General features: G+C 40.4%; 1 protein-coding gene across 1 annotated transcript in view; it reads right to left on the bottom strand.

Moving 5' to 3' along the window:
• Positions 1 to 321: 321 nt before the first annotated feature.
• Positions 322 to 9,213, bottom strand: part of LOC111931297 (uncharacterized) — a 197,953-nt gene continuing 189,061 nt past the window's right edge. The window contains exons 2-5 of the transcript XR_002865501.2: positions 8,490 to 8,593; positions 7,945 to 8,139; positions 6,409 to 6,822; positions 322 to 5,181 (exon numbers count right to left, since the gene is read on the bottom strand). The gene's annotated coding sequence lies outside the window, so the exon portion shown is untranslated. The remainder of the gene's footprint in view (positions 5,182 to 6,408; positions 6,823 to 7,944; positions 8,140 to 8,489; positions 8,594 to 9,213) is intronic.

Here is a 9,213-nt window from a genome sequence, read left to right as displayed (position 1 = left end):
CCCTTTTAGGGCTGTACACCAGTTAAACAGCATGAGGCTTTTGTGCAAAACCCCCATGCATTTATTGCAAGGGACACTGGAGAGGCAAAGGGAGGTAAATAGAACACTCAGCCTTACAGCACCTGGAGACCACTCTCTCACCAGGACATTGCCCATGGGCCTTAAAGCAGCATCTCCCATATCCCTGTATCTTTCTGAATCAGTGCCTCAGCAAAACTTTTTTCAAATATTTTCTCTTTCAGTGGCCTGTTTTTCTGCTCCCAAGCCACTGTTTAACATTTGGTTTTGCAGGTTGGAAGACTGACACAGGTACACTTTAGATGCAGAAAACTTTTCCTATTTATTTTTCTTCCCTTTTTTGTTGCAGTCATTTTTTGCAGTTTTTATTCTTGACAGTAGATATTAAATTTGATAAAAAATTAAAAGCCATTTCATTTCAGATTTCTGCTTCACTGCCTCTAAATATGTGATTTCCCCCCATTTGTAATTATTTTTTAGATGCTGCCAATTAGCAAAACCTGCTAAAATGGACAGATGAGGGGTGGGAGAACCTGAAGAAACAAGCTATGTTGCCAAAACCATCCCACTAATCCCATCAACTAGTCCATATTTGCCAGAAGCAATTGCAAAACAACAAACAGGCTTTTTATTTTTAAAATAGGCCAAATTTTAAAATGGCTCCACATTCCCCAAGTGCCAACAGGCAAATTGCTGTAATGCAGCTATCCCAGCAGAGGCATGATTCTTAGCTTAGTAAAGTCAATGGGAATTTCTGCACAAGCTTTTCTCTGAGCTCTGGAGCAGACCTTACAGACACTTAACCCACAGCCCTTCCCAGGGATATGCCAATAAGTGTCCACTTGGTGCTCAGCATCCCAAGGTGGAAAGTAAGGAGATGATTTTGAAATCCTGAGTTCAGATAAAATATGTGTTCATTTTTGGCTACATTCTTCTCCCCTCCTCCCTTTTCAAGTTTTTTTTTCTGCCTGGGGGAAGGGTTTTCCAAATGTGTCCACCTCAGCTCGGTGGGTGATGACTGACCAGGCAAAAAGGGAAGGCAGGCAGAAGGTTTCAGTGTCAAAGAAATTGACAGAGGATTAATAGCTCTCAAAGAGCTGTGTTGTCAGATAATCACTGAGTGCAGTCACTGAGTACAGGCCTTTCCCTAGTAATTCCAATGTCAGGCTCATCAAAGTTTGTTCCTAGTCACAAGTATGTAAAAATCAAGTAATTCTCAAAAAAAGTGTTAAATAAACACACATTACCTGTCCTAGAGGACTTTGGAGTGTGATTGAAAAGCTTTTACAAAGATCACAGCTTGTCTTGAAAGGGTAATACAGCCACAGCTCTTAAGCTAATCATCCTTTGGGTTGCAGAGCAAAAAGACATTGCAGAACTGACTTAACCATCAAAAGAAATTGAGTAAAATAGCCCAAACTGACCGACCAGCCTTTGGGTTCAGAGTGGAGAAAGTAAAGAGTAAGAAAACCTTTGGATTTTCTTTCTGAAAAATACTAAAGAATGAAGTATTTCTTCTTTCAGGTAAGAGGACCCTCTCAGGGCATAGCACAGGTTGACCCAGTTGAAATGCACTCATTCTATAAATATCATGTATTTGTTATGGGAAGCTAGCAATGCTTCAGCCCCAAATCAGATCCAGGCTTTGGAGAAACATGTAAGTAGATTGAATGAACCTTGTTGGTTGGGGAAATATCTTCAAACCGCTGAATTAATATTGCAGACCAGAGGATTATTCACTGGAAAGCTAAGGGGATTTTGGCTGGGTATATTGCTACTGGATGTAATCTCTAGCCTGTGCTGCCTTTGCTCTCCCATCCCACCTGCTGCAACTGCTGGGATTTGGCTCCTTCTCTGCTTTACAGTCTAACAGAGTTAGGAGTACATCCAACAGCACCTGAGGAGCTGCTTGTGGCACTTGATAAACAGCTCTGGATGCAGCATTGTTAATGTGTCTGGAGATGTGCTGGGTGAGGGACGCCTCAGGAGTCACCTCTATCCCTCCAGTGTGCTTCTCTCCGCTTGGATATCGGGGCTGCATTCGTCTGGAGTCAGAGGCAGCGGCTGGTAAATAACAAGAAGTATCAAGAGGGAGCAGATGAGGGAAAGAGACACAATTTACTGAATAATAATGCCAGAATTCAATGCACCGGAGCACTTTGATTTAGCCATTTCAGGGACTGGCAGCCCACAAAGCAGCACTTCACCTGCTACAAAAACATTGCAAATCTGAGAAGGGGCAGGGAAAAAGTGTACAGATCGTATCCTGGGACATGGAGCAGGCAAATATTTAAACCCTTATCCAACTGCTTCTCAAAACCATCCTTCTCCTGCCACTGCAGTCCCTTCCATCACTGCTATTTATTTGAAAACAGAGGCAGTAAAAGCAGCTGTAAGGAAGATGAAGTTTGCTTGGTCTTTGGTTCACTGACAGTGGACAGAAACAGCTGCAGCAATCTCGTATCTCTCCCAGGTTGATGGGGAGAACATGGGGAGACTTAGAGGTTCAGCAATTCTGAGTATGGACAAGAAAATAGTTTTCTCAAGAAAAACATTGAAAATCACTATAATAGATGTTCTTTCTATCTAAAAGAAGAGTTTGGTCATCCTGAAGCAGGATGGCTGGATGCAGTCCCAAATGGCTTCCAAAGCACTTGAACCCTATATGTAGGCATTTAGCTCCAAAGATGGTCAAAAGAGCCTGTGAAAGCAGCACAGACAAATACTTAACACCCAACTGTTCCCATGAAAGCTTTTGCAATTATTGCAGCTCAACATCAAACTCTACTGACTGCAAGCAATTCTTACTTTAAGACATTTTCTACTCTTCACTTCCTGAGAACAGAAACACTCTCAGCCTTTTTACTGTTCTACCAGGAGGCTTGAGCAATTAACTTTGTTTTACCACTCAGTTCAGAGTGGGTGAAGATTTCAGATATAAACCGAAGGAGCATCCATGGATGCAATGAAAAGCACAGATCCTTTCATGATTCACTTTGGTGACCCTGCTCTCTCTCCCTGTTTCACCTTTCAAAGATATTTCAACTCTGAAATCTATTGTGTTTCCTCTTCCTCACCCTATTCCACCCTGGCTTTTAAGGTCCTCTCTGCCCTGATTTTATCTCCAGTGCTGTACATCACATATGAGCTGTTAGCATTTCCATTTAGAGGTCACAATTTTTCACCAGCTCATAAGGACACACACTTTGAGGCAATCCTGTAGGAGCCCAGTTCTACAGATATGAACAGGAAAATCCTTTTTGTTCATGTGAAGTTATAAATCACACTCAGCACCCTACATTTCCATAGCAGAACACCTACATTGCTTTTTTGAGCATTGTGTGTGCATATATATATGGATATATATACACATATAAACCCCACACATATATGATATGTATAGATGGAAGTACACACACCCCGTGCATGTCAATATATAAAGAATATGTTATTGGCTCCCCTGCTTCTCTGATTTTTCAATTTAATCTCTCTTTTTTTTTCTGATAACAGCACTCAGGAGCTGTGAAAATGGGTATTTTTGAATAAATGGCATTTCACCTTCCCAAACATTACTCTATATAAGACATATGTGTGAATGTATAGTTTGTTTGCACTATAATAATTATTCCTCTAATTCTGTAGTTGAAGATCTTGAATTAAATTTTGCTTCTGATCCAAGAAGGACTGATTACAAAAGAAAAATGTAAGAGTTTCTCCTTCCTCCTTCTTTATAACAGGAGTCCCAGCGGGCACATCATATTTTCTATTCTGCAGGCACGGGTTTGACTTACATGTCTCCTCACAAAACTGTGTTGGAGTCAGCTTGATTATAAGTAAATTTCTATATGGAAGGAAAGAAACACAGAAGAAAATTCCGGACTCTGACTGCCCTCTGCAAATGTCCACTGAATAACTCAGTTACCTTCAAGATTCTAGGATGTTCTGATTTCAGAGTACCACTGCAACATAATAAAAAATCAGGTTGCTGCTATTTATTTCTTTATTGCTAATAACAGTAAGGCACCAACATAGTGCAAGGAAAGGAAATTGTCTCTTGGTAAAGATTAAAACTGTAATTTGGGATCTTGTTCGAAGACAAGGTCTAATTAAAAAAAAAAATTCTATTAAAGGGCTACAAAATTATCTATGTGTCTAGTCATCAGTCAGACATTATTAAATTAGTTCAAGCTATTGTTTGCTATTTTTTCATGCCCAGGAACTTTAAAAAGAAAAATATTCAAAAAATAGTCCTAAAATGAAGAACTGGTCAAAAGTCTTGAAACTCATACAGAGGAGAGAGAAATAAATAAATCTTGGGCATCCAGTTTTACTCAGTTATTAAATAAAATGTCTCAAAGATCCTGTGCCATGCAAAAAAAAAAAAAAGGTTGGGTTTGTTGGCTCTGATTCTGGAAAGATCTCCTATCAGCACTAGTTTTTAGGAAATTTTATCTTAATGTGTCAGAAAGATCATGAGGAATTCCTGAGAGAGATCCTTTTTCTTCAGTGCTCCCGGCAAACCTTCGCTCGTTTTGGCATGGGGGAAGAAAATCTCAGGCACACAGCTTCCAACATAAAGTCCAATTTTATCTGTGCAAATTCTGGGCACTACTGGTCTCACTCTGCCTCTGCTTAAGCATTCTGCAGTAAGCAGCCTACATGAAAATTCTCATCTCTCAAACCATAACACGAGAGTTTATAGCCTCAATATACCACTGCTCTGCCCCTCAGCTCAGCCTGTGGACGTGTAGCTCCCCAGCCAATTCCCAGCATGGAAATCAAGTGCTGTGGGAATGATGATCCTGAAAGCTGAGGCTCGAGCCAAAGGAGACAACTCCTTTATCCCATTTCTCTTGCTCTCAATTGATCTTCATGACCAAATTGCAGCCTCCAACTTCTGCATTTGCTTGGACAGGGTATGTGAGAACTCATCTGTGTTTGTTACACTTTATGTACTGTGATCCTGACATCTTCTGTCCCATGGTCACAACTTCAGGCAGCAAAATCTTTTTTTTCTTTCCTTTGTTTGGGGTCAGTTGTGACTTTACTTTGAGATGCTACATCTCTCTGAGGAATTGCACACACACCATGGGCTGCCTCACAGCACCTTCAGTTCTCCACCAAGCCAAGACTGAAAACACCAAATGGGCCCAGTAGAAAAGCCTACAAATAAAACATTGATCAGGAAGGAGCAAGCCTAGAGCATATATTAGAAAATAATCACTTTGTCATCATTTGCTAGACCATGCTGATGGAAAACCTTAAAAAAATAAAACTTCAAATGTTGGATGAAATTATGTTTATGGGTTTTTCCCCTCTATGGAAAGCCACTTTTATTTCCATTAAGTCTGATGTTCCACTTTTTTGCTTTAAAAACAGAATAAATAAATATTATACCAGAGCCTAAAAGCAGAGTTAATTAAAAATACCAAGATAATTGACAATTCAATAGTAAACTGCTAGTGCAAGCTCTGAAGTTTAAATTGGAGTTTAAAATTCCTCCAGGTTTTGCTAATCTTTGATGCCCAAGGGAACAAAAGAAGTTTTTGTTTGGTGAAAATTTATGATTTTTACATGACAATCCCCTTTATTTAGCCTGATTTCCTAAGGAAATAGGATACTTCGTCAAACTGTCTGTCATTCCTCCCTTAATTACTTTTGAACACGCTTGCCAATTTCCAACACATTTGAAAGGGAGATAAGTCCCAGGAACAGCGAGGTCTTGCAAGTTTCACTGAAGTGCCAGGATAAAGGAGTGAGCCGTGAAGGGCTGGATCCATCCAGTGAGGGGCGCGGAGCCCCCGGCTGCTGCACGCCCTGGCTGCGAGGGAGAGCTGCAAGCCAGCACAGGCAGGCATCCAAGGAAGCCACAGGCACACAAGGACTGGCGTGAGTAAAGGGAGCTGCTGCTGCTCTGCTGGGAGAGGCAAACATATCCTGACTGAAATCCACAGCTCATTTTCATGATCCTTATTTTTTTATTTATTTATTTTTTCTTGGCCTATGAAGTAATTTTCTGTTTGTAGTTTCAAGATACTGGAAGTTTTCATTGAGTCAAGGAAGAAAATAGCCATTTACTAAATGCCATGTGGAGAATGACTATTACTGTTTGGGTTTTACTAATATTAGTAGTAGTAGCAATAATATTTTATCATTTGAGTTTCCTGTTCATTTTCAACTAAGACATGGTTATTTAAAACAAAACACTTTTTGAGCAAATCTTTTCAAATTTTTGTGTTTGTTATTGACCAAACTCACTTCTGTCTCATCACAAGGTAAATTTGTAATACACTGGTAAATTTGTAAAATCCATGCAGAGCAGAGGTTACAGGCAGACAGAGAAGGAACAGGGAGACAAAACATGCTGTAGATTCTAAAAAACATACTTACTCATATAGATAATGACAGGTATATTAGGGGGAAAGAAGGATTAATTTCTTCAGCTGTAAAGGACCTCACAGTCTATTACCATCAGCTTCTGGAAGCCAGTAGCCATCATGGCAGATGTCTTTTCTTTTCCAGTACTTCAAGAAATTAAACTGTCAGTCTTCATTTCAGCTGGTGGTTTCACCATGACATGATGCTGTGCTTAAGAGGGTTTGAATTCAAAATAATTCCCTTGGCTTCTCTGTCTCCCTATATCGGATCGGTATCTCCTGATGAAATCCAGGATATTGCATTCGAGACATCAAGTCAAATGAGGGCTGGCAAGCATGAGGTCGTGTCGTATTTTTGGCAATGAAGTACTCCTACTGGAAGCCCTGGAGGACATCCAGAGCCTTAAACTCCATTTTATCATCTGGGCTGAGGAACAAATACATTAAGCAATGCAAGATAAGACCCTCTCCCCTCAGTCAAGACAAGGGACAACCCCCCAACCTGTGCAGTTCTGCATAGTTTGGCAGAGTTACGTTCATGACAAATCTCTCTTCTCTGCCTTCTGAGAAAAGCAACAGAAAATGACTGTTTAGAGTGTCCTTTCAGTACAAACTTACTTCTCTTGGTCTTCCCATAAATTTTGCTGTACCAATTTAACACTGCAGCTGTGCAAACTGTTAGTGACTCTGTGACCCCAGGGAGTGTAAATTTGAGGGAGAAAGTGAGGACAGCATGAGCTCTCCACATCTGGATGTGGAATCCATAATTCAGGTGGTAGTGTATACTGTGGGATCAAGGGAAGTCTTTCTTCCCAACGCTTTATGATTTAGTGGTGACAGTAAAATTCTCACCAGGCCAAAGGTGGGAAAGGTCTCACTGTATTTAACTCTGAGGGAAACCTCTCAGTGACCCTCAACACCCTTAAAGATTATTTCTCTCCACTTGTAAACAGAAATTTACATTTCAGAGTTTCCTAGAAAAACATCTAAATTGTTAAGCCCCTGCTTCAGGACTAGTGGGGATCCATGGGTTTTCCCAGCCCTTCTGCCTTTCTAACCTCCTAAAGAAACTCACACACCTTCCCCTGAGTTTTGTTGTGACCCTCATTCCAAGTCACTCAGAGATGCTTTAAAGGCTGGTGTCAAACATCGAGGCCTCTGAGGATTAAGGACTGTATAGGCAGAAAAATATTTCTTCCCAGAAATGGTCCCATGCTCTGAAGTGTAAGGATTGATAACCCCTGTAAATTTTCTCTCCCTGTGCAACTGCTGATGTGATTCATATTCATGTAAGTGCCTAATCCTTTCCTGAATTATTTGCCTTATATCAACTTGAGTTCACAAAATAACTTTACAGGTAAGTGCCATTTTCACCCCTAAACTTTCCAGAATGCTCTTGCCAGTGGCTTTTGAGCAAAGTACTGATTTAAGGCTGATGGTTTGAGCTTTGAAAACCACAGGGTCACTTTTTACGGAAAAAAAAGAGACCAGAGAGGTCTGATGGCTTACATTCCAGTAACAAAACTCAATGACCAGGGACAAAAATTACCTGATTGCACAGAAAAATATCCCAGAGTAACTAAGAAACTTTCTTCTAAAGCCATTTTACAAATGCAGTGAAGAAAGTAGTTGGGATTATTAATTCCTCCTGGACATATCTCTCTCTGTCCTGCACACTCCTCATCCATCGGTTGAGGATCCTTCAAGGCCGTTTCCTTCAAGGGCTGCCACAGATTTTTTTGTGCTTTTAGAGAAAAGAAAGAAGAAATTTTAGCTCTTTAAAATCACCCTTAGCTCTTCAGACACTGGAAGAGGAAAGAGTCTATCCCACAGCATGACATGTCCTGTCACCTGCCCTGTCAGACAGCACTCACAGGCTCATCACCTCCCTTCTTGCTTCCTCATCCTGCCCTTAAAACTGTTCATACATTTATACATTTATACAATCAATGCACAGCAGAACCCCTCATGTGCACAGACACAACAAAACATCTGCACTTTGTCATTTGGTCTGTTACGGTGATGTTTACCAGCACGGAATTCATTTCAGGGAAAAATGAAACAAATGTAAAGACTTAAGAGAAAGTAGGTTACCATGAGATGAGAGAGTCTGATCACTTAGCATTTCAGGCAGGTGTAGTGGCTTTCAAGGAGTGGAGTAGACAGCGATCAGCAGTGTCTCCAAATCTGGTCAAGCACTATTGTAGGACACAATGTCCAGTGAGGTTTTTTTTAAAAATTATATAAATACATTTGTTAAACGACTCAAAAATGTAATTTAGGATTGCTTAGGTTAGTTCAGCAGAGATATAAAACCTGGCATTAAGTAGCACAAGAAGATCAGGGCATTGGCTCCTTTTGAAAGTGTCTGACATCTTGAAAAAACGGCTTTATTTTGAAAGAATCTACTTAGAAGATCTATTTCCCTTTTGTTTTAGACTGAGATGCATTATCTAGTGTCCTGGAGGTTCATTATACTGTGAGAAAAACAAAATCAGCAGTGATATAAGACTGGTAATCCCTTCAGTGTATATCTTCTATGTTTAAAATGCACATACCCCGGCCCTGTTTTTCCTGAGCAGCACAGCAATAAACCAAAATAAGTAGTGTCCTTGGTCAAAAACCACTGACAGAAATCAGAAATTCTATCACTTCATGGTTTTTATTCCACCCCACAAGTTTGTTATTATTATCCCTTTGCTGCTCCTCTTCGTAGCTCTCCTGTTTTCCCAAGACCTACAGCCTGCAGATCTTCTCTACCCTCTCTGCAGAACATGCACTTCAATGAATTTATTCTGCTTCACCTACAGCCCAATGC

This window comes from Cyanistes caeruleus, chromosome 8 (genome assembly GCF_971803275.1).
Source record: "Cyanistes caeruleus chromosome 8, bCyaCae1.hap1.1, whole genome shotgun sequence".
Lineage (NCBI taxonomy): Eukaryota > Metazoa > Chordata > Aves > Passeriformes > Paridae > Cyanistes > Cyanistes caeruleus.
Note: the sequence above shows the minus strand (reverse complement) of the source record. Positions and strands in the feature narration are given on the sequence as shown.